Source organism: Camelus dromedarius, chromosome X, assembly GCF_036321535.1.
Source record: "Camelus dromedarius isolate mCamDro1 chromosome X, mCamDro1.pat, whole genome shotgun sequence".
NCBI classification, from domain to species: Eukaryota; Metazoa; Chordata; class Mammalia; order Artiodactyla; family Camelidae; genus Camelus; species Camelus dromedarius.
Window position 1 is genome coordinate 110,074,478 of NC_087472.1, and position 26,085 is coordinate 110,100,562.

The following is a 26,085-nucleotide window of genomic DNA, read 5'->3' on the forward strand; positions in this document are numbered from 1 at the left end:
TAGAAACAATAATTAGTACATATATGAAAACTAAAAAAAAGGGCAGCATACTGTATATATGTATTTACATGCAATATAATGTGTATGCGCAGTCGAACTGTTAACAATTCTACATAATAAAACTGAAAAAGGGAAAAAAACTAATAAAATACCTCACACATTAAAAAAAGGACAAAAATTATGGGAAACTCATAAGGACAAAGCAAGTGGCATTCGGAACCTGCATGTAAATCAAAATAATGCACAGTATTAAACCCCTGCTAGGTGTCAGCAAACAAGGACACGGGCCATCTTATTACACAATCACCAGATAAAACACAAGACAGAGACTGAGTTCAAGGCAAACAATTCTGCAATTATGAAAAGGAAATATAAAGCATGTCACACAGGCATCGATGCTGAAATTCTAAGGACTAGATTCTGTAAGAACCAGCAGTTTAAGCTGACAGGTTGAGCTGAGTGAACCTTCACCTGCGTATCGGATGGCAAGACTCAGGGAAGGAACCTGGCGCCACTGCCACCACCCAAGTGGTCCAGTCTGGAATGACGCCTGGTGGGGAACAGGGAGCCCTTTCTTTAAGAGAAGCCTGATGCAGAAGCCAGCAACACAGCCTCCGCATTTAAGCGTTTTCTAAACAACAGTAAAGAAAGACCATTAGCGAGTTCTTAATGGTTCCACTTATTCGATTATTTATTCATTACACCCTCATTTATTCACTCTTCCTACAAATGACTATTGATCACCAGTTAGAGCAGTGCTTCTCCAATTCTGATGGGCATACAAATCACCCAAGGGTACCGTCAGAATGCGGCGCTGACTCGAGGGCTCGGGGGCAGGGCAGGAGACTCTGCACGACCCGCAGCCTCCCTTTGTGGACGCTGCTGGCCTCAGACAACCCGGACCCAGGCACCTGAGACACTGCGAGGAGGAGGTCACAGTCCTTCCGGTGCAAGGGCTGCCTCTACTAGACTAGGGGAAAGAAACTATGAGGTTTTCCTCAAAAGTTCTTTCGCTCTCCAACTGACAGGGATACTCAGCCAAAAAAAAGTAGACTTTTTACTCTGTCTCCTAATACATACTGCTATATTGTATATTATGCATATTATATGTACCCATGTGTTTGTGGAGGAAAATTACCCTTTAATCCTGTCTGGTGTGAAATGTGTTAGGAGGGTCTGAGCACTGACTCCCAAGGTCTATTCTCTGAACAGGACCACTGCCCATGTATCCAGGATGTGGAGTATGAGCTTTCTGAACTCAAGATGGAGAGGAAGAGGCAAGGTGGCTGGACACAGCCTCCTCCTGTGGCTCCCGTGGTCTCCTGGGCGGTGCATTCTGAAGGTTCCTACTGCCTGGTCCCTGGACTGCCCTGCTGGCATTCTCCATGGAAACCTGGAGAGCTGATCACTCCAGTCCCAGTTAGGACCCGGTAGGCCTCCCCCACTAGCTTGGCCTGAATTTGCCCTTCCTGGTACCATGGACTCTAAGGCAGCACCACGTCCTCCCTCTGGCCCCTTCGCCAGGAAGGCTAGCCCAGTGTTTGCCAGGGTGTTGGGGTTGGGGGTGACAATACCCCTCACCACAGGGACACCCACGAAAGCCCAAATAGTATTAGTCCAGCTCCCTTCCTCCTGTAGCAGAGGAACAACATTTCCCCTACCCTTTTAGGTTCAGTCCCTGCCACCTGCAAATTAAACCAACAAAAACCAGATTAATAGAAGAAAATGTAGACAGATTTCACCAATGTTAATAATTTTATGTGTATGTGGGGCTCCACAGAAAAGAAATGAAAATTCCAAAGTAGCAGTTAGACCTACGAGCTTATATATCACTTTAACAAAAGGCAATAAACGGTGAAGTGACTAGACAACGGAGGGAGGGAGAGTTTGGGCTTCTAGGGATGGCCAGGGGTGGGAACATAAATATATGAGGGAAACTAATGGTAGATAAAGGTTGTTTAGTAAGGTGTGTAATGCAGACTCAAGCTGGTGGCCTCTGCAGTAAAGAGTCTTCTCCCAGGACTCAGACTGGTTCTCTTCTTAATATGGGAGAAGACAGTTTTACAAATGAAAATGTGTTACCTTTGTAAAGGCAATGTATGGCCTGCTGAGTGCCTCCCGTGCCCCCTGTTCCCTACTGCCTTCAGATCCAAATAATCCTTATGCCAAAATGGCATGTGCTGGGGTGACAAAATCAGGTCTCTGACATTTGTGGTGTCAGAAGCTGAACATTATTAACTCTTTTATTTCTTACCATTCTCTGGTAAGAAACACTCTCCCATCAGCCCAAAATATCTTCCTTTGACATTTTCTGTGTATGAGTATTTGACTTCCTTCATCTCTTGAAAGTTTCAGGCATCCCAGACCAGCTTAGATTCCCCCATTATGCACATGGCCACCATCCAGAAAATTCCAAACTCCAAATTTAAAGAAGCAGGATGCATGCTAATCTGACTAGAGGCTGTCTTTTCCTCTAGACTGTAGACACAGGGAGTTGGAGGATGTTAACTCCAGCAGCAGCACGCGCCATGACACAGGACACACGTCTGTGGGTTTCGGTACACAGTGACAGATGACACCTGTCCAATGCTTACCGCGACCACGCTGCCTTCTAGGCACTTTATCAGTGTTAATTTATTTAATCCTCCCAGCAATTGACAAAGTGAAATGAGGTCTGTCACCATCTGCACTGGAGAGCTGAGGAAATTGTATTACCCAAGCAGGCAGGATTCATGGCCAGACACTCTGCTCTTGCCCCAAGGGGACTAAACTGAGGGGTCGGAGGAGAAAAATGTGCTAAAACCACAAACTACCCACAACTCTTCCAAGGCTTCCGCTTCATATGTAAATGTCATGCGTATTTTTACATTCTACTCCTGTCTCCTAATTTAAAACCTTTTCCTGCAGGAAAGTAAAAGCCTGGGGCTGATTTCCGTCTTTTATTTCCAGCTGGGATCCCTGACTGCCGCTTAAAGGGGAAGGGAGGGGGGGCAGGGTGTGGGAGCCCAAGTGACGATGGACTAGGAGAAACGCAAAAGCTGGGGTTTTGATAGTGAAGATTTATCTCCTCGTTTCCCATACTTTCTGAGGAAGGTATGACTTTCTCCAGATTTCCCCAAGTTTTCTGGCCATGATTTTCAGACCTTTTAGATTTGTTTATTCTAGACAGGGACAATCACCAAGACTGAGCGGGGAAGCAAGACTGGCCACCCCCCACACAACGTCTCTTTGGCATGCGGGTTACTCTGAACTGAAAAGAACCAGTCAGGTAGACAACTCCCTGAGCTGACTAAAATAATTTAGATAGAGGGCCAGTTCCAGGAAGAGAGGTGTCCCCAGGTGTGGTGGGGGAAACTCAGCAGGGCCCGGGAATAGGAGTCCACCACGCGTCCCACTGTCTGCCTCACACAGCAATGTCTATTTACCAAACATTAGCTTTTCCATGTCCCTGTGAACTGCCTTCCTCCCCTTTGAAGTCCTAAACCACTACTCCAATATCCTCTTTTGTCCTTGCCTTAAGATGGTTTTTTAAGCTGAGGGTTTGGGTCATTTTGTATTCCCTGAGTCTCACCCATGTATACATGTCATTCAACTTTTGTTTCCTGTTTTTCTCCTGCTAACCCGAATCATGTCAGTTTAATTCCTAAACCAGCCAGGACAACCTAGAAAAGTAGAGGAATATTTCTTCCTTCCCAACAGGTGCAACGCCACGTCTCTGGTAGTAAAACTTCATCAACGTCTTTGTAAATGGCTGAGGGGAGCTTGGATGAGAACACAACCACGCACCATCAAAGGTCCTTGTCATGCTTGTTATAGGCAGAGACATAAATAGATAGATAATACATTGCCAGGTGTGTGTGCGTATGTGTGTGTGTGTGTGTGTGTATACATGAACACATATGCATGAGTGCAAAAAAGAAATAAATGTGTTAACTTCCACGTCAACTTTCTCTAGACTCAGACTCTAAAGGGATCTCTTGACCTGGTGTGTTTTAATTCTGTTTCACTTTTAGCACCCAAATCAGTGTGTAGGCCGTGGCAGACTGAGCAACACGGTTAAGCCACTCACCACTGAAAATAATCTTTGCCTTCATCGATCACGGTCTGTCAAATCTTCTGAACACACAGTGTTCCCCAGGGACATAATGTACTAATCCACTGCTAGAACACAGAACCCTTTACCACCTTGTTCTATTTACTTTGTTCCATTTCAAGCCAGGATGCCCAATTGAATGGCATTCTGTTCTGAACAAACATACGTCAATTCCAAGAGCGATGCACAAATAGAGGGTGACCCCAAAGATGGCAAAACACAGTTGAAGAGGTAACAGCCGATAAACACTTGTGTAACCTTTTAAAACGTAACACAACGGCAAAACACTCTAAGCTGGAAACGTGGAGAAATCCCCTTAACTTTCTCCATCACTGCTAAACGTTACCAGCTGTTTTTTCTCCTTTGACATAACACAAACAAGTAGGATAACCGACACATTTTCTGAGCCTGATATTAAATAAGCCTTTACAGCTTTGACTATGATAGCAAAAACCCTGATCACGTAACTTTTCAAAATGAACAAAAAACTCATAGCCAACAAGTTGTGGACAAAACCTGAAAATTAAAAATCATGACCATATGAGGAATTTTCAGCCACATGGGGCAGCATTTGTGACAAAATATTCAGAGGGAAAACAGGAGCCTATGTATGTATGCATTATGTTTATAGCATTTTATTAAAATAAGGCAATGAGTGGACAGATGATTGAAAGACATGGATAAATACATACGCAGATACATAAACATCGTAAAAAATGGAAAAAAAGGAAAAGCTGTAGGAGAGATACCAAAATCACACCTATTTAGTGGTGTATGGAGGAATTTTCCTGTAGAATCATTTTACTAAGAGTTCATGGAGCCTGTAAGCCTCAACACATTTTGATCCCCTCAGTTACAACTCATGACTTTTCTCCAGGTATGAAGTTTGGGTGATGGTACATGCCCGTCTGCGCATCTGTGGCTGCCTGCTCAAAATTTCCTCCTCAAACTGGTTCAGAGCAATCATATTAAGGGACTATAAAGGTCAAAGATTTAACAGCTTTAATACCTACTTCCACAGTCTAAGGCTGTTTAAATATCCAAGGCTACCTTAATCACAACGATGCTGAATTAATACAATTTAGTGGTTAGGCCACACATGGGAATGACTAGAGAATGCTACTTGTAAATACATGCCATGCATACACACACACACAGACATACACAGACACGTGTGTGCATACACACACATTTATGTGTGAATATACACAGATGTGGTCGGAAGATAAACATTACCAAATGAGATGGAAAAACAATTCGAAAGGAGAGGCTAGAGGGGAGAGGCAGACCTCTGTGTGCACCCTGCTCACTGGGCAACATCGAGCGTCTTGGCGGACATTCCCACCCAAGCTCAGCTATGTCCACACAGACATCCACCTCTCACCAGTGAGATTTTGAAAAGACTCCGTGTTGCTTTGCCTCCGCTTCTCGGCCGGTAGAATGGGATCAGTAACTGCAAGGCCTGATCTGTGTTATTGTAGGGACACCTAAGCCAGCACCAAGGCCACCACGGAAGAAGTCATCAGTGGCCTTCATCTAGCTGGCTGTGACTCAGCCCCCATACACAGCCTTCCAAACGGCCACTGCCCACGTTCGGGAGTGGCTCCTGAAGGGACATTTAGTTTCTACCCGGGGGTCAGAGAGGGGGAGCACATCCGGCCAGCCCCGTCCTGTGCCCCCTGAACACAGCCAGCCCTCCATTCACTTCTGTACTGTCTGCTTTCACCCACAGAAACACGGCATGAGGCTTCTCGGCTGGCAAACGCTCAAAAACTTTACAATCAGATCCTTACAGAAGGAGTTTCCTGAACCTTGGACTTGAATCTTGATGAGGCCTGGAGGCAGCATTTTTCTCCTACGTTCAGCGTTTTACTCACGTATATTGCTAAGAGGACAGTGGCTTATGTGGGACAGCAGACACGATGTCTCTATCCATTGGAAGTGCTGTGTGATGAGGCAACTGCTTCCCTGTACATGATGATTTATGAACCACGGGTGGAAACAACCACAAAGAAATGTAATTACGAGGGACAGAAGGAGGACACGGAACCAATGGAATCCTCGCTGCACCATACATTCCCCAGCTGAGTCAATCATGCCATTTCTAATAGGAAGAGAGACCCAAACAGAAACACGTGCATTTCCCCTAGAATCACCGCCTGTTTCATTGGCTCCATAGTTGTTAAGTCTCCATGATGTCATTTCATGTCACCGTGAACTTTCATAACTACCATGGGAGAATTCCCAGGGACCGGGGTTTCTGCTCGGACAATGTCTCCGTCATAAAATTGCTTCTTCCAGCACGACTCAGCCACGGCTTTAGGAATAACTCAAATGCAGGGGGGGGAGACGGCGGGACACGGACTGACAAAGAGTGGATTAGGATGCGAGCCGGTGCTGGTGAAAGGCATCTTTGTTTCGCCTGACCCTGAAGAACAGCACTGTGGGTTGTAAACCACCTCTGCAGGTGCGATCATTTTTCTTTCCCAGGTGGAGAGCTGTGTCCGTACTTTGCTCACTGTGTGGCTGACGATCCTGAGCCCAGAGGCCCGGTTTTACGGGGGAAGGTTCCCCACACTGCCTCCAGGTTCAAATGTGCACCACCGTCATTCTGCGTCTGCAGCTCCCTTTCTAAGGGGAACTTGTGTCTTGCTAATGACCCCGGGCTTGGCAAGTCTTCAAGACCTATACAAGCCACTCAAAAGCACATGCAGAAAGATGATGCACAATTGATCAATTCCTCATCGAAATGGACTAGCAGGCTCTGAATGGTAGGAGATAAAACAATTTTCAAAGCAGGCTGGGATCAGTCAGGACATAAAGACGCTGCAAGTTGTGGAGTTCAAAGCTCACGGTTGGAATTTGAAAAGGTTCCCCTGTTGAATGCTACCTCTTCCCACCGTCCAATCCCCAGGCCAAGTGGTTTATTTGCTCTTTTGTTTGGGCTTCGATGACTTATGTGTCTGCAAAGTCTCTCTTTGCAAGACGTAATAACTCCTGCCACGAGAACAGACTGGGTTTAATGACAATAACTTGATATTACAGGTGGTTCCATCCATTTCTAGGAAATCGTTCTGGGGTGATAAAAGGTCTGCAAGCCCCAGACCTGATACAGTGGTGGCTAAGAGGGAGGAAGAGACACTCTAGGGAAACCGTAATAATGAAAACGTCCAACCTAGTGGTAAATTGGGACAAAGAAAAGACCCCCTGGGGGACAAAGTTCCTGCCTGAGGGGGATAAAACCTGCTCCAGGCAGCCAAGTATCAGCCATCATCTGATATCCACTCTTTTATCCTTTTGCAAAACAGGGATAGAGTCTTTCTTTTCTATGTTATTTTTCCTAGAGGACAATAAAAGATTCTACCATCATTAAAATCAAACCTGGGGGTTGTATGGGAACTGTCTGTACTTTTCTGCTCAATTTTTCCTAGAAAATAAAGTCTATATAAAAACAAACCTCAAAATTAAAAGCAGACAGAAAGTTGAAGAAGCCGTGATGGAAACACCAGGGTGGTTTTGTTGGTGAAATTGGCTGGTTCTTAGCTTAAGCTCAGGCTCCTTTTTCATAGGTGTGCGCTGAAAATCTGGACAGATTCCAGGAGGAAAAAGATGACATCCACATAACACGCTTCTGTCACTCTTCTGGGTATTTCAATGACAGAGAAATGCCACTCCTGGTAAGAAAGGAGATCTTGCCAAGTGCAAGGGAAGGTGAGCAGGATTCCCATCCATTTGAGGAGACTGGAAACGTCTGAGATTGGAAAGCCCCTCATGCCATCAGGATGCAAGGGCTGGGTCCAGTCTCATCTTAGTCACACGTGGACAAAGGCTGTCACCTGCCATTTCACTACACAAAGGATGCTGTAGCCATCCAGCCATCAGCCCCTGCACCAAGGGATTCAGGATGGAGAAAAACAGGACACTGGCCCCGAGAGCTACGATGCACATCAAAGGAATCCTGTCAGTGACCCCAGACTCTTGCATCTTCCCACACATAGAAAAGCACTAAAATCATTAACTTGAGATGTCTGCTGTTTTTTTTACAATTAGCAGTAATCTCTTGAGGTTCACCTGTATGTTGTAAGTTTTTCTTTTCATTTCCTGGCAAAAATTCCCATATACCCTAGCTCCTCCCTGACGTCTCTGTAACAGTTCCTCAGAGCTACCTGAGAGGCTGCCTCCCCAGGTATAATCCTCAGTAAGGTCTCCAAATCAGGCATAACTCTCTACTTTCAGGTTGCCAGCTTTTCTTTTTCAATTGACACAAATCATGCGCCTCTCCTTTCTAGATGTTCTGTTTGTTCCCAAGAAACAAATGGCAACAACAGATGAGTATATTCCTTAGATTTTGCTGGTAGTGGAGAAATAAAGAACAAGGAACTGAGGAACTGAATTCCACGGGGGAGTTTCTCAGGGTCTGACTCAGGCTGTGTACTACACAGAGAACGGCGCCTGAGAACATCACACACATTCCCACGGTGAGCGCAGAACTCCTATGAGCAGCTGACATTCAGGTCATCGACTCTGAATGTGTACTTTGGGCTTTGGCTGTAGCAAGCAGACAGGGTAGGGGTTCCCTGAAGAAAGAGAACCAGGGAACCAGGCATAGCTTCCTTGACCTAAGAGAAGCCACGTTGGGCCTAAGCCAGTTTGTGATCAAAGCTTGGCCACAAGGCGTGCCCTTGAACAGGTCTCAGTAACTCACGGTCTTAAGGGAAGTGAGGGAATGCCAGAACAAAGGGAAAGCAGGCAGACAAGAGTTCAGCTCTACAACCAAGCCCTGGTTCCTCCTCAAGGGATCTACACAACAGCCGGACACAGATCCATGAGCTCTGCAGGCACCAAGGCCCTCGCCCAGGCGGAGGATGGTGACTTCACACTGAGACCCAGACTGGTCAGAACCAAAGGGACAATGACGTTAACCTTTTCTGACCTTCGTGGTTTCAATTAACTAAAGCTTAGACTCTACACACTTTTGCCCCAATTTTATGCCAAATTCTTCTCTGCTCAAGCCCCTTCATGAACATGCATTCAATGCCCAGGTCCCTTCCTGGATATACATGGACCCTTCACTTAAAACTTCCCCAATTTTGCTGTTCTGGGGGACATTGCTTTGGGAAAGATCCCCAGTGTTGTCCTTACTTGCTGGAAGAAATAAACCTTCCTTCTCCCACTCTTTGGCTTGGTTGTGTGTTCTGGCTGGACCCCCACCAAGAGGTGAACCCAGTTTTCAGGTAACAGCAGGGAGAAACCATGTCCTTTGGCTTGTTTGGATTCCGGGGCACTTGGGTTAAAGAAGTGGGTTACTGTCTGTTCTTTCTGGACCAGAATAGCTCCCACAGTTTTGCTTAAAGTCCAAATCTAAAAAATATAGCTGATTACAAAACATCTCTACAAGTCGTTGCATGTATTCCCCTCTCACACGCTCCCACTGCCCCAAAAGACACAGGCCGCAGCATCTCGCTGAGAGCGGGATTCCTGCTTCCACGCTGAATGTGGTAGGAAAGCGTGGGGTCTCTGGCGAGCAGCCTTAGTTCCCCGCCATCAACGGGCCTCATCAAATCACTAAAGGATGATTCTCCTCAAATTAACTGATTGTGGCAGTTACAACCTAAGATGTATTTCATTTTAATATTCTAAAATAAAAGAAGATCCACCTCCACCTCAACTTCTCACTGTGTCTGTGTGAACTGCACCTTTCCGTTTGAAAATGCACCGAACGTAAGGACGACCGCCCCAAGCAAAGCCTGCGTCACGCATCACTGAGCAGTTTAAGTCCATGAAACCCGGGCTTCCTCACTGAGCTGAGGAGCTGAAGGCTTTTGTTTGCACTCTCGTCAGACACTTTTCCATGCATTAGTGCTTATTACCTCACTAATGAGGGATCGTGTCGGATCTAAATTCCACGCAGCACTGTCTTTCATAAAACCACCAGAGCGGTGGTTAGAGCTCTGCTGTTCACAGTCTCACTGACGCCGTGTTCCAGATGTTTATTTCTTTAACGACAAAGGCATTTACCTAGTATCCAGTGAGAGATTATGAAAATAGAATCAGCAGTTAGGACCACGAGGAGCGGACTCACAGGCTCTAGGGTTCGACTGTGGCTTTGCCACGGGACGACCGTGGGCTTGAGAAACGCACTGCATCTCTCCGGGTCGTAAGTCTTCTGTACTCTGAGGGATCACAGTGCAGGACTGACCAGAACAGGGCTACTCTCACAGCAAGTGCCATATTGCACCTGCCAAGAGGGCGCGAGGACAATGCTGTCATCTACTTCAACTTCAAAACTGAGCGAGACACAGAAACCAACCTGAGTTAACTGTCCCTGGTCCTGCCAAGAATGGCTTTCTTCCTGCTTGTGAGAACTCTGCTGCACAGAGTTACTTGACAAAAATAGTTTTAGCAAAGTTGGTGTCTTTTGAACAAAAGGGAACACTTCCATGAGGGGCATGGTTTAGAGAGTGGGTCATGGCTCCACTTGGGGAGCAGAGAAGAATGGAATCTACAATGAAGATGTTTTGTGTTCACCGCAGTAAAAGTGAATTTAATTTCAAGCTACGTCATCAATAGCACGACCGTATGATCCAGCAGTTCCACTCCTGGGTATATATCCAGGAAAACAGAAACACGCTGATTTGAAAAGATACCTCCAGCCCCGATGTTCATAGTGACACCATTTATAATAAATAAGATACAGAAGCAACACAAGTATCCATCAACAGACAAATGGATAAAGAAGATACGGTGTATATATACACACACAATGGAGTATCAGTCAGACATAAAGAAAGAGTGAAATGCTGAAATTTGCACCAACATGGATGGATCTAGAGAATATTATGCTTAGTGAAATAAGTCAGACAAGGACTGTATGTTATCACTTATATGTAGATATATGGAATCTAAAAAATAAACAAACGTATACAGCAAAACAGAAAGAGACACACAGATACAGAGAACAAAGTAGTATTTACCAGTGGGGAAAGGGAAGGGAGGGACATGGCAAAATAGGGGTAGAGGATTAAGAACCAGAAACTACTACGTATAAATTAGATAAGCAACAGAGGTATATTGCACAGTACAGGGAATTAGAGCCATTATTTTGGAATAAATTGTAATGGCACATAATCTTTAAGAATACTGAAACATTACACTGTACACCTTAAACTAGTATAATATTATAAATCAACTATACTTCAATTAAAAAGAAAAACACCACCAAGAATCTGAACTCCAGCAGACATCAAGCTTCTCCTCAGTGGGCAAGGGCTGTACCCTCTTCCTGTCGGGAGATTTCTGCTAAGCGAAGACACAAAGGCCTGGAGAGGAAGGGACTGGCCACCGCTGGACAGACACCGCTGGGGAAGGGAAGTCCAGCTAAGGCTTGAACACCTCCCGGGCTGGCTGACGGATCGGAATGTGCCCGCCTCAGCCTGGAAGACGGTACCTGGCTCAGAAAGCAGAGCAAGATGTCTTGCCACGCTTAGCACCCGAAGCCCCACCACAGGGAGAGGTTCACAAAACACTCAGCAGGCCACGTCTCCTACAGAGAAAGTCGAACCAAAAGCTGCCACCCAGCCCCACCCCAGCACAGCAAATCCTCGGACATGAAGCGAGCATCCCAGCGCTCCATCTGCCCTCTCTAGGGAAAAAGTGTTCAACCCCAGTCACGAGTAGTCACTCTGAAAACGTAACTTCTGACCCTTTAAACTGAGTCCCCAAAACGTAATTTCAACTGCTCTTCATGTCCCAGGTGTCTTTCAGAGCAGTCTTCCTCACATTACAGGTAAAGTTCTGTCGACGGGGGGGGGGGGGCATAATATTTCATAAAGATACATTTTGTGGCTTCATCAATTTTCTCCTTTCAAATTTTAGAATGTGTTATGATACATGGTCATTTATTAAATAAATACTGGAGGAAAGAAGGAAGGAAAAGGTGTGGGAGAGAGATAACACAATTCCAGTTACCACATGGGAATAGAAAAGTTAACACCCTTCTCTAGCACCATACAAGGACTTCACAAGCAATACCTTAATCAACAGACATGATTAGACAATAATCACAGAAAAGTCAAGGTCATGTGCTTGCAAGAATATTTTGCTAAACAATGTTTTAAAATTTACTATTGTATTTCATTAATTATCCTGAAGTGCATTTGAAAGTGGAATCTTTCATCAACATTCTTTTATCCACAACTTAAAAAAATTAAATTTGACTTGATTTTTTTTTCAATATTGAAATCTAATTGACACGTAAGATTACATCCGTTTCAGGTGCACAACAGAATGATGTGATGTGTGTATATATGATAAAAGGATCGCCACAATAAGTATAGTTAACCTCCATCACCACAAATTTCACTCGATTTCTCTAAATTTAAAAATCTGCTTCCCTGCCAAGATTTCCCAAAGAAGAAGCCTGTCATTTTCTCCCATGATTAACAGGAACACGGCTTCAACCCAGTGTGTTAACTTGTGAACTTCTGGACAACTGCGTGAACAGTTGCTTCACCTTTTAATTAAACTAGTGCTTCAGAAGCTCTGGATGCTTGGGGAATGACCCTTTAATCCTCAGCCCCGTCTCCTCTCCTACTCTCCTCTCCTACGGGGAGATGATTAAGGGCACTGCTCAACTTCTGCCGGCAGGATTTCTTAGATCTCCTAATCACTCTATGGGCTGGAATGCGCTTCCTTTTATTATCTATCAGATGCTGAAAGCTTAACTGATGTCTGGCTTTTTTCAAGGATTTTCTGCTTTCTTTGATTATGCAAAACTTTGCTGTATATGGGATCTCAGCCTAGTCTCCCCCCACCCCCCACCCCCCCGGTTGTTGAAGAAAAGCTACTTCAGCTGACTTCGGAGTAACAGGTGCTCCAGTCGAAACTGGCAATTCTCCCTAAGACTTTGTAGAAAAGATAAGACTGGAAGATTTTTATAAAGACAGATGTGTAGATACATGGGTAACATGAATTGTAATATACATTATCTACTGATATACATTACTCATCATATACACTATTATATATCATATTTGCAGTCTACATAATCTATAAAAACAATTAGTTGTAATACATATTATACCAACATACATTAGTTATTATGTATATTATTATATATACTGTATACACATGACATATATATATATATAATTTCTATATATATATAGAAATTTTAACTACAAGGCAACCTTTAAGTGAAGGAAGTACTGACATTTACATTCAAGAATGATTTATTTCCTAAGGATTGGGTAAGCCATGGGGAGTCTAAAAGTTGTTTTTAAAACATGGACCTCGGGGGCAGAAAATGCCAACAAGACACCGTAAGAAATGGTCCAAGTGCACGGTGTCACTGGATTCTGTTTACACATTTACCTTTAAGTTTATTTACTAAAAATCTCTATCTTGGAAGGTTCTTAAAGCCAGATTACTATAAACATCTATTTTTTCATAGCTATATGCTTCCAAAGCCCATAATTAATGTATTTCTGTAACTATGTGGATGTGGGTGAAGGGGAGTGTGGCTGTGTTTACACACATAGATATGTATATCATTAAAAATAACATTAGTTTAGGTGTAAAAAATTATTTGAAAGATGACATTTTGACTGTAAGTAGAGAATACCACAGGAAGGACTTTAGAAAGGATGAAGTCAGCCAGCGTTCTCTTCCTAATATTTCAAATTCATGTACAAAAGTATGTATCTCATGTAATTTCATCAGAAAGCTCCTGGGAATAGACTTCTGTATACGGCCGAGTATATTAACAAACGCTTTATGTTGACTTTTCCCCCTAATTAGACCCAAGATAAAAATCAAAATGATTATCTTATTTTTGGTCCTTGGCCAAGACAAGAAGATAGAAGTGGCACCGAATCTTAGGAAATAAAATTAAGAGAACAATGAGGTGATTGTTGAGCAGCTTAATTCAACACCTCGTTATGAACAGAGTCTCACATTTGGAGAACAGGCTGGAAAAGAAATCCAGTGTGAGGCTCCAGACCAGCGAAGGTGAGATATATGCAGAGCAGCATCAGTGGTTGGCCAACTCAGTGAATGACTTTGTAAAAAATGTTCTTAGACTAAAACATAAAATATTCTGTATGGGGGGAAAAAAAAAAACCCTGTGGTTCTTAACTGCATTTTTATTTTAAAGGTATCAAAGAAGTTTCTATTTGATTCTGTAATCAAAGCAAAATAATTAATATGAGCAGAGACCAGAGAACAGATCAATGGAGAGAAACTGACGGGTAATCCAAAGCAATCTCCTTTAGAAGCTAAGTACTCACTTAGAGCTGGCTTTCAAGACTACTGTTTTGACAGAATTTGAGAAATAACCCATTAAGTCGGGTCTGGATCCTGGGCGACAACTGAAGGGAAATTTACTTAGCCTCAACAACAATCATAATACTGTTAGGTTCTCAAAGGAATTATTTGAAAGGAAGCTAAAGTCGAAAAGAAGATGAAAAAAAGTCCAAGAAGGAAGTCTTCAGTGTTTTTAACTCATTCCTGTATCCCTCACACCTAGCACGGTGTCTGACACACACAACATGAATGGACAAATTCAAAATGACCCACAGACATTTCCACAGCTAGGTAATACTACAATGACGTCACAGAAAGCATAATGATGAAATCAAACCCTCTCCATCTCCCAAGACTTATGCGATGAGACTTTATAAAGTCAAGGTATACGGCATTTTCTGAGTGAACAGCCTACAGTCCTCCTGTCTACATAATTACTAATTAAAAAAAAAAAAAAGGATTTGACGGGGGGCAGACGTAGGCCAGGTGGAAATGATCAACCGCCTTTTACCTTTCAATCAAAGAAGAAAGAGAAACGGCTTAAATCAGGAGGGAATGCTCTCTTCCTTGACAATCTGAAGCCGACCGCCCGCCACTGTCATAAAGTCCTTAGTGCAGAGACGCTGGTCCCTGTTGCCAATGGATGCTGTTTTCTGGGGGGCCTGGAACGCAACCTCCCATGCAGTTGAGGCAACCACCTCCCTGAGCTGAACTCTGCTTTCGGACATGTCTGACAAAATCCAAGCCCAGCTGCTGGAACAGCAGCTTTACTTTTCTGGGTCCCAGCGGGCAGGCAGTCATACCCCTGGGATTGTCCACCTTTGCCGGCTACCAGTGAGGAGTAGTGACAGAGGACTAGGTTTGGGAACACGGGCAACGCTGTTAGAGATTTCTCATCACGTGGCCTCCTACAAGGCTCGTAATCCTTGGCACTGCCTACTGTCACCCTGGCCCTGTCCAGGCAGCTTCTGTAAGGCAGCAACTATGGTAATAAGCCTCGAATGTATTTCCAGTAGCATCGAGGACCAAATGTTTCTGAAAGAAAGCACGCAGCGTAGTGAAATGTGACTTACCACCACGGCAGCTGAGAATACTCATATCCTGTGGGGCTGCTCCCGTGGGATGCACAAACAGTACTTCCACTCTCCTGCAGGGACTTCTGCTGGCCTCATGCTTCCTCTTCAGACAAGTCCCGTCCACCTGAGCAGCCAGTGGGTTTTCCAGCCTCGCCGCGCGACCAGTTCTGTAAGACACCAACTCTCACTCAGTTTCCGTGCGCTTCATCTGCCCCATAAAGCATCCGTCCACAAGGTCGGCCTCAGGCGCTGCCCTCCAGGGAACCCAGGCCCTTTCTTGGACTAAAAAGCCGACGTCCTCCAAAGGAGACGATGCAGGATTTGGACTGTCCACCTCTGTGAAGCAGTAGGGACTCTGGCCTGTGGGAAGATGGGGTGCTGTTTACACTGCCCAGGCAGAGGCTTCACAATGACAAACACTCTTGTAACCGAGCAGGACCCTGGGGGGGGGGGGGAGGCCCTTCCTGGGACAGACCTCCCCTCCCCCATGTCTTCTGCTGTAGCTCTGCTCGGGAATATCCACATAATGCTATCCCATGCGTATTCCTGAGTTTTTCAGATGCTAAAAATCACCACCTAAGGGAAGAAATTAACTACAACCAGAGTGAGGCCCCCAGACCTTCCGTAGCCTGGGGGTTGACAGTGTTGACCGCCTCACTGCCTCAACGCCAGGTAATCAGAGGATTGTGCGGGAGCTGATCACCTACCCTGCGCCCCCCGACCCCCTCCCTTACCTGGCCTTTAAATATGCTTTGCTGAAACCCTTCAGGGAGTTCAGGGCTTTCTTGAGCCTGAACCACCCCTTCCTCCGTGCTCGGCCCTGAAATAAAGCCTTCTCTGCTGCAAACTCCGACATTTTGGTCTGCTTGGCCTCACTGTGCGTCCTGCACGAACTTGCCTTTGGTAACACTCATCTGCGGAGAAGTGCGATCAGTTGCGGGATTGGGGGAAGATGAGGCTTTGGGAGATCACGTGGCTTCTGCCCTTAATTGGAACAGAGACCAGCGATAATTGGCAGATTGCTTGGTGGAGCAGCTGCGTTCAACCATGTCAGAAGCCTTGCGGAAAGAGCAAGAGAAGCTCAGGGTGGCTAATTCTCCATTCACGGTCTGCGGCGAAAGCAAGGAGAGCTCCAGGAAAGCTGGAAGGAAGACGCTTCTGCAGCCGCAGGACAGGGTATGGTGGAAATCAGGACCCGGGCGGGCAATCAGGAGGCAGGGCTGCAGAGATGACTGGAAGATGACGGGGCTGCTCTGTGAGAGCAGGGCCCCGTGGGGCCGGAAGAGCAGCACCCGAACCAACCAGCCTGAGGCTCTTGACAGCCACGCATCCTGTGAAACACTCACTGTCACGTGGCCCCAATTCTTCCCGTGCAGTGGTCTCACCTGGAAGGGGTACCTTCTGAAAACACAGCTTATGTTCCTCAGTTCATACCACCTTCTTTCCTAGTGTTCCTCAGACCTGTGGTCTTCCAGCGTGAGCACACCTAGAATCACTTGGAAGGTGAGCGAAGGCACAGATTCCTGAGCCCTCCGCTCAAAGCCTCTGATGCAGCCGGAGCCGGGGCGGGGCCGGAGAGTCTGTGCTCCTCAGTCTTTCCCAGGCGATGTTGGCCACACTGGGAGAACCCGCCGCTTCAGTCCTAGATCCAGGTCCCATCACAGTGCGAGCCCTTCTCTGTGGAAACGGACAGCCTGCGTCCCAGAGGGGCTGCTCACCCAGACAGCTACCGGGGCGTGAGTGGAGATGGATCTTAGGACTGGGATCAGAGGAGCAGGGTAGATGATTCTGGATACCGGTTAAGAGGATTCACTGGCATGGTGGCATTGACCCCTGCTCTGGGAGGATTCAAAAGAGCCCCGTTCACGAAAGCGGTAAGGAACACACAGGTGAGGGACCGTCAGAATATTTTAGGAGTGACTCGGCAGCTGTTACCCACAGGCCAGGGTTGAGAGTGGATGCTGGAGCCACACAGCTGAATGCCCTAATATCGATGGCACTGATTGGATCCTGGAACGGCACGGGAAGGGAGCCGGCACGTGGTCTTCAGAAGCAAGGTGAAGCTAGTTACGGTAACTGGCATCAACCCAGAGTAACAGGCGCCGTTTCTGATTCCTGGGGAATCTGTGGCTCACACATCTCTGCGAGGCGAGTGGTGGCTCTCAATTTCTCTAATAAAAAGAAACTAGAACTGTCAAGCAGAAAGCCGCCATCAACGGCCTCAGTACGGTAATCACAGTCTCTTACTCAATTTCCAGCAGGATGGCAGCTCACACACCCACTGACTGGAGGCAAAACCCTGTAATATGGTACAAAAATGTACAGTCCACGTTTCTGTTCGTTTTCCTCCCCAGTGTCCATAGACAACAGCTCGAACACTGGAGAGAACGGAACACCCAGAAAGCTTTAGGACTGCAGTATAAGGACTTTTGACCCAGTTTCTCCTCATAGTGCCTCCGATGGTCCCACAGACCTTCCCAAGTTATCTTCCCCAATTCCCAGGTGTATAACTGGGCTGTAACTGCATAGAGCTGGCCCCTCCCTCACATGGGTTCTCTGATTTGAAGCGTAAAGGTTGTCATAGTAAGAAGAGCCAAGTGGAATCCCCTAAATTGGCCAAGACAGTAGATCTGTAACATTAATACACTCAGGAGAAATTGCAAAGGTTAGTCCATGATTAAAAAACTTGAAGGATGCTGGAGCAGTGGGTGCCATGTTATCCTTGTTCAAATCACACGTCTAGTCTACACAAAAACCAAGTGCATCATGGAAACTAACCAGGAACCACCATAAACTTACCACAGTAGCCGCAATGGGAGCCACTACTCTAGAGATGGTCTACTGAATGGAGCAGGTCAAGGTGATGTTGGGTGTTAACACTTTTTCAGAAGTGGTTCATCATCTGGGATGATCAAAGCATTTTCACCTTCCCATGCTGACTCCGCAGCTCTCTGTCCTCTGGAAAGACACCTTGGCACTCTGCACCACATCACACTGGTCCACTGTACTTAGGAGACCACATCCTGTGTCTTTATGACATCACATCTCCAGTGTCTAGGACATGACATTATTAGCCGGAGGTGACATGTTTCCTTTATGCCCCCAGTGAGACACAGGCATGCCAGAACATGGGAGATTAACTCAACAAAGACGTCCCGGCCTGCCCCACTGGTGAGGGTTTAGCGGCCCAGTGGTCTCCAGCATGCCAGGATGACTCTTACAAGGTAAACTCTTACAGTTTGTTCTATGTGAACGTCCTACACATAGCTTGGTGGCAGAGGACAGAAAGAGTGCATTCAAAGCTGATCCAAAGTTTTGGTCCAATTCACTGGAGAATGATTCAATTTACTGAGGTAAGAAACAGAGTGGGGAGCAGGTTGGGGGAAAATCACAATAATTGTTCATTTGAGACATGAAATTGAAGGTTCGTGTTGAGGACACACTTGAATATTTACGTCTGCATTAGGAGGAGTTGTCAAAATTTACCCAGTGTTTAGAATCACGAAACTGGATAAAGTCACCTAGAAACAGTGGTCCGAAGACTGAGCACCCCAAAATGCAAGGGGACAGAAGACACAAGGCCCAGGAGAGCTCTCAGAGGCGGGCAGACTGACTCCTGGCCCGCATTCAAATACAGGGGGCGCACAAGAAGTGGAATTTACATTAAGAAGCCACAACCCTAACTGCTCTTTGCTGACCAAACTCCCCAGATACAATAGAATCACACGTTTCAGCAGACACAGGATTTCTCAACAAGGAGCTTTGCACGGAACCATCTAGCCAGGTTTCCATCCACCAATGGAATGAGGATTTTCTTAAAACCTCCAAATCGTATATTTGGAGAAAAACTTCAACAGCCCATCATCCACTCGATGTAACACCTCATTTTCACGAGCCCTGTCATCCTTCAAGGAGATTCTAACAATGACTTATTTAAGACTCGATGACACTGAAGGAAATTTGAGAGTGCTTTCAGTTTCTCAGTGTTCGGATACACGCATTCAATTATAGGTGCTAAAATTTTCATCTTTGTAAAATGATTCTTCATTGTCAGTGATACAGGAAATATGCAAATCCATAATGAAAATAGCAAAACTCTCTCCTAAACCCACTTCCCAGATTTAAGCCTTGAAAACTTAAGAGCGTTTTCAGTTCTCACCAAAATTTATGTTGTTGATTTGCTCCAATGAAATAGGCTGTAGTGCCTCCTTTAATAACATAACTCCCCTCTTTGGAGACAGGCAGGGACCAGGAAGGCAGTTTCAAGCAAAGCAGCCACGTCTAGCAACTACAGAGTGTTAACGTTTGAGCAAACAGTTCGAGATAGAAAGTCTACAGCTATTTTACATGAGTGGAATTTAAATGTGTAAATAGATACTTTTCTAAAAAGTCTTACAGTAATCAACATGATTTAATACAACCCAGTTCAGTTAATTCTAACTTGACATCTCCAACTTCAGGCCATTTACCTGGAATCCAGGGTGCAAGAATGAATAACATGGTTCTTCTATTCAAGGATGTGAAAGTGGAATAGGAAAGTTAACAGGTAAGCCTTACCTGCATGCACAGATCTGAAAGGGACACACAAAATACAGAGGGAGGGGAGAATGACCTGCAGGGGGGGTCCGGGAGGAAGGGCTTCACAGTCATGATATTAAGTAGGATTTTGAAAGGAGTCACTATCTGGCACTGATGCAAACAGGGGGCGGGTAAAATATGAGAGAACAAACAGTCTGCACAAAGACCCACCCAGAGGAGAGTTTCATGGTTGCCCTTAGCTCAGTTTAGAGTTTTCATTGTCCTTTTAACCATCAACTTCAGGAGTTCAGGATCAAGTGACATAGAAAGAAATCCCAGTCTCCCAAAAGAGTCCACAGTGAAACCCACCTCCCTTTTGAAGGAAAACCCAGTCTGCGATTTTTCCAAGTGTGTGAATTTTCTGTCTTGGTTTATGGTCATTATAACTCCAAACAGAGCACAACTGGGGTTTCCTTTTTTATTAAAAAAATAAACAAAGCCAGCGATGAGACATCACCTCTGCTGACTTTTTAATTATATTTTGATGGCTTTTCAAGAATAACACCTTTCTGCAAACATACATCATACGCAAACAAAATTAAACCCACACCTGAGGGCCTACCAAATCACAAACAGCTTTAATGGAATGACACAAAATTAATTTGAGAAATGTTGATTTTTGAAAACATTTTTCCTCCCTCCACTATTAAGTGTGTCCTCTAGATCACAAAACCCAAGACTTTTTTTTTTTTTTTAAACTATTGTTCCTTTCTGAAACTGCTAACCAGGCCCCAGTATTTGTCAGGCTTCTAGGAGTCTGGAGAACCCTTTTCCTGCCCTTTAAGTTTGGGCATCTGAGTCTTTCCGGGTGCCTGTCTGCTGTCCCCCTGCAGACAGGCTTGTGTCACTAACACCTCTCCTTATGCATGATGATTTCCAATGAGGGTGAGCGCCAAGACTTACAAAGGGGTTTAACAGACCCTGAGGGCTACGGATCCGCAGTCTGAAAAGTCTTCTCAAATCTGTGTTCAGAAGAAAACATGGTTACTGCTACTGAAGTCTTCTCCCCTGTTCCTCCTTGCACTGAGATAGGCTGGGGCCCTTTACTGGAGTGCTTGCACCTGGACAGACATCTGGTGCAACAGAATGCGAAGAAACTATAAGGGACTAGAAAGAACTAGTACACACACAGCTGGGGCAAACTATGAACAGTAAGATACAAAAGGGCGAAACCCAACTGCCACTTCTGAGGTGCCGGGAGCAGAAGCAGGTACCACATATGATGCCTGCACACACACCACCAAGGGGGCTGGCAAACCACCTAAGCCACCCTCTTGGCCTGCCCCCACCCTCATCCCCCTCTCAGGAAATGACCAAGGACACTTGTTTCTTGTTCTCACTCCCTCCTGCTGCTGCACGAGTTCCCATAAAGCCTCTCCTGAATTGCTTGTCCGGCCTCTTATCTATTCCTACTGATTAAGGAAGGAGTCCAGGGACCCTGACCGGTAACAGTACCAGGATTCCACATCTGTCTTTGCCGAGGGAAAGCCACCTGATCCGACATCTGAATTTTGCCTATTTCACATTACTTAACAAGTACTTCCAACAATTTCTGATTTTTGCTTCAAATCCCAGCCCCACGGCTAGATAACAGTCCAGTGGAAAGAAAGACTGTCAGGTCATAGCATCAAACATGTAAGGACCATTTGCCTTTAAGTCATTCAACCCCTGGTTATAGGCATGCACTATTTTAACTTTTGGACTCTTTTTGAATTCATTCAACACCTATTTACTGGAGACCACCATGCGCGAGATCCCCATGCTAAGTGCTGGGAGTCCACCATCCTCCCTTTCTTTCCTCAATTCAACAAGCGTTTCTTGAACAGCTCCCAGCTTCAGGAACCAGTTTCAGAGTCTAGCAGTGAATACAGTAAATTTTATAAAAATGGTCCTAATAGATTTGGTAAAAGGTCCTATAAGCAAGACCAGCAAGGGATGGTCCCCCTGCTGTGTGCACTGAATGGGAAAGGACTGTGGTGGGAACAGTAGTAAAGAAGACAACTTACTGTAACTACCGTGATCATCACGACAAAACCAATGCACAGTAAGCTCTTCATTTGAGCCAGATGCCTAACTAAGACCCTCTACGTGTGTTATTTTTATCATCAGCAAAATGACCTGAGATCGGTCCTATCAACACCTCCTCCAGAGAGATGCCAAATAAGGTTTTATAGTAACTCACCCAGTATCACCACATCAATTAAAAACAAAAAGAGCAAAATGCAAAAGTACTGACACCTGCTACAAAACCTTCCAAAACATGCTAATTTTAAAAAGCCAGACAAAAACCACTACATGGTGTATGATTCCACGTACATGAAAAGTTCAGAACAGGCAAGTCTACAGCCAGAGAAATTGGAAATTGGGGGCTGAGGGTGGGGGCAGGGACTGACTGCACTCACATCGGTGATTCTTTTTTTGGGATGACGGAAACGATCTCCAGCTGGATTGTGGTGATGGCTGCACAACTCTGTATGTGATGAAAAATCATTAAACAGACAAGCTCTAGGGTATATAAATTACACTTCACTAAAGCTATCAGATAAGAGAAAGAGAAAGAGAAAGAGAAAGAGAAAGAGAAAGAGAAAGAGAAAGCAAAAGCAAAAATGGCCGAAATGGCCCAAGCCCAGGAACAATGAAATACCTTATCTTTAAGGACCATGAATCCACTTGTCCACACAATTTCATGTTTGTCATCCTCCCGGTTTAGAAAACGTACACTCCTGTGTTCCTCCTCTAGTGACCCACAGCCACCACACTCACAGCACTTCTGTCACCAGATGTGGGGGGTTTGCGCACACCACAGGATTCTGTGCCATCTGCGGGGTGTCCTATAATCTAAGTCGGTTCTGACACCACCTACTGAGAGAGCGCGTCAGATCCCAGCGGTGAAGGGCTCAGCCCCACAAGACCACCCCCACTTCAGATGCCAACCATCACCAGTCTGGGTTGTCCCCTGTGCTTCCAACCAACAGGTTATACGTCGGAGGTCCCCCCTCAGGATCGGTGAATTTGCTAGAGCAGCTCAGAGAACTGAGGAAGACACTTGACTTACTGTTGACCCATCTACTGTACAAGGATGTGACGAAGGACACAGATGAACCTGCGGAGGGCAGAGACCGCAGGGCGAGCTATGTGGCAAGGGGCGGGGCGCTTCCCTGCCCTCTCCTGAGGGTACCCGTCTACCAGCCTGGATGCTCCCCAACCCCACAGCCTTGGGATTTTTTTATGGAGACTTAATCAGGTAGACATGATCCATCATCAACTGCATTTCCAGCCCCCTACGCTTCCTGGAGAATGGAGGGTGGAGCTGAAAGTTCCAAGCTTCTACTCACGGCTTACTGTTTCTTGCGAGCAGCCCTCAACCAGGAGCCCAACAAGGATGCCCTCATCTGAACGAACGAGTCCCCTATTACTCAGGAAACTCCAAGGGATTTCTGAGCTCTGTGTCAGGAGGGACAGAGGCCAACACATATATGTATTTTTATTCCTGTTCTAGGAAACTGCAGATCCTTCGACGGCTTCCAGACCCAACTCTTTCAGCTGAAATCTAGCTGCCCTTCAGAATACAAGTATCAGTCACCTGTGAACTCTTCCATGGCCACCTGAGCTCGAAATGCCCGTGGTTTCAGCCAAGTACAGGGCACAAGTCCTGTCCTCTGCAGTCTCTCTCCCAGAACAAGTCCCAGAGCCCGCATGCCGGTGCAGAGAAAGAGAAGTAGCAATTAGGAGGCCCTGATGTGTGCCAAACACAGCCAGTCTGCAGAAGTCTTTTACTATTTCTCATAAAACCCTGGAAAATAACGCCCCACCTCACTGTGACAATGCAGAAACCGATGCTTAGAGAGGTGAAGTATTTTGGTCCAAGGTCAAGCAGACAATTAATGGCAGGGCTGAATTATGAACCGAGCTTCTGCAGTTCCAGGAACTCTCAGACGCTAATCACTTCTGACGGTCTGGTTCCTGACGGGCTTTGCACCACTCAATCCGCGAAAGCTACTGTTCCCTTTCATCACGGAGCTTAAAGGTACTAGCTTGCATTTTGAAAGCACAGAGCCTTGCCTACATGGCTGGGTCTCCAATCGCACTGTGACTAACACATGCAACATCCCTGAAGACCTCTAACACTAAATGGCCTTTAAATAAAACATAGCCTCAATTTCATTTTTATCACACCAATGAATTAGTGCCAACCACACTTCAGTTACCATACATTGTTTTCTCAAAATTAAATTTTTCTAAAAATAACCTTTTCCGTGCTCAAGGGCATAGAAGACAAGCTAGGAGAATCAACAGCCTACTTGGTCTTAACAGAGGACAGAAAGAACCCATGTAAAAGAGACAGGGATGTGCAGGATGAAAACCACAGAACCCATTTTTGTTAACACCTTTAATGCTAGAGTGTGTGTTACAGACATTTAGCAGAAGACAGTGACAATGGGGCCACATTTGTGAAAAGAACTCATAAGACTATTTCATTTTAAGGAGATCAATAGTGACACAGCAAATACGTTTCCATTGAAAGCATCACGGAAGTTGACTTATGTCATCTGTCATTCTCAAATGGGGCAATTTTGCATGCACATACACACACATACACAACTGGCAATGTAGGAAGACACTTTTTGTTTTCACTACTGGGGGAAGGAAGAGGGTGCTACTTACAACCAGTGGGCAGAGGCCAGGGACTCTTCTCAACATCCCACAGTGCACAGGTCAGCCCCCAAAACAAAAAGCCATCGAGCCTCAAATGTCAGTCGTCCCCAGATTGAGAACACCTGGTTTATACCCTGGCCACACAAACTTCAGGTGCTATTAAATAATCACCTTAGGAGTTTCATTCAACCAGTAGTGATCTGCACTATTTATTTTCTTAGTATCATTTGATACCAAGAATTACTAGAATTCTACAGAAGTCCAAACCAGCAAACAGGAGCATCATTTCAATTCCTCTTTGGGAAAAAGGGTAATCTGTGTACACTAGACCACCAGAGTGCAACAGTATCTCCCCGTGCCGAGATTCACACTTGCACATGGACTACAGATACTGTTATCCATTTAAACACCATCCGTCACTGTGCAACAGTATCTCCTCGTGTGGAGATTCACACTTGCACGTGGACTGCAGATACTCTCACCTGTTTAAACATTATCCATCACTGTGTCTAGTGCAAAATGATATACTGGACATGGAGCCATTCAAACCAGCCTCTAGGAAAAGGTCCCCATGATGAAGTAAATCTCAGATTTTTAAAAAACTGCTGCTACAACAGTGAAATCCAATCAAGGAGCAGAATATCCAAGTTCCCTTCTGCTCTGAGACAGTAATTAAACTCTCTTTATGGGCTCATGTTTAGAAACTGCTCAGCTGTGGATGCAGTGGTGCTGGGGCTGCATTTCCTGGGCCCGATCATTGAAAGCAGTGGATCGATTGTACTTCAAACAGAAGGACTTAGAAATAAAGCTGCCCCAAGCTGTTCTGTCCTGGCAGCATCAATTACATATTGATTTATTGGAGAAATTTCAGCTTCCTATAGCTTCATTCCAGACTGAAACACTCAAGAGAGCCATTTATGGTTTACTAGACAAAAGGTACTTTTCCAGTTAATAAACTTCTTATTTATCTCTTCATCCTCACACAAAGAGGCACTCATAAAACCATCAGTCAATATTCTGAAGTCTCACTTCAGCATTTTGAATGAAAGGTACCGAGAGTGGGGAAACCCATTTCTCCTTCAACCCAGGGTTTTTATGATTCTCGGCATTCCTGGGTCCCGCCTTTGGCCAAGGAGGTAATCTGTTTTGCATTAGTCATCAAAGGCAATGCTTTAGCTACAACCAGCAATAAAAATCACAAAATTGCTAAGGCAAGTCCCACTTGACTTCATGGTTTGGAAAACTTGCACCCAAAACCCGTCTCCTCGCCAAATAAGGACCAGGCATCCTGAGCTGAGATGTTTAACAAAGTAACAGGTGGGTTTCAAGTTCAGGCATTGACTTCACAAGTCACAGTGGAACATTTAAGCATGAGGATGG

General features: G+C 45.3%; 1 long non-coding RNA gene across 1 annotated transcript in view; it reads right to left on the reverse strand.

The window, feature by feature from the left end:
- LOC116150842 (uncharacterized) overlaps positions 1-26,085 on the reverse strand; it is a 253,084-nt gene that overhangs the window by 165,711 nt on the left and 61,288 nt on the right. The window contains exon 3 of the long non-coding RNA XR_010379274.1: positions 15,469-15,638. This is a non-coding gene — a long non-coding RNA (uncharacterized LOC116150842). The remainder of the gene's footprint in view (positions 1-15,468; positions 15,639-26,085) is intronic.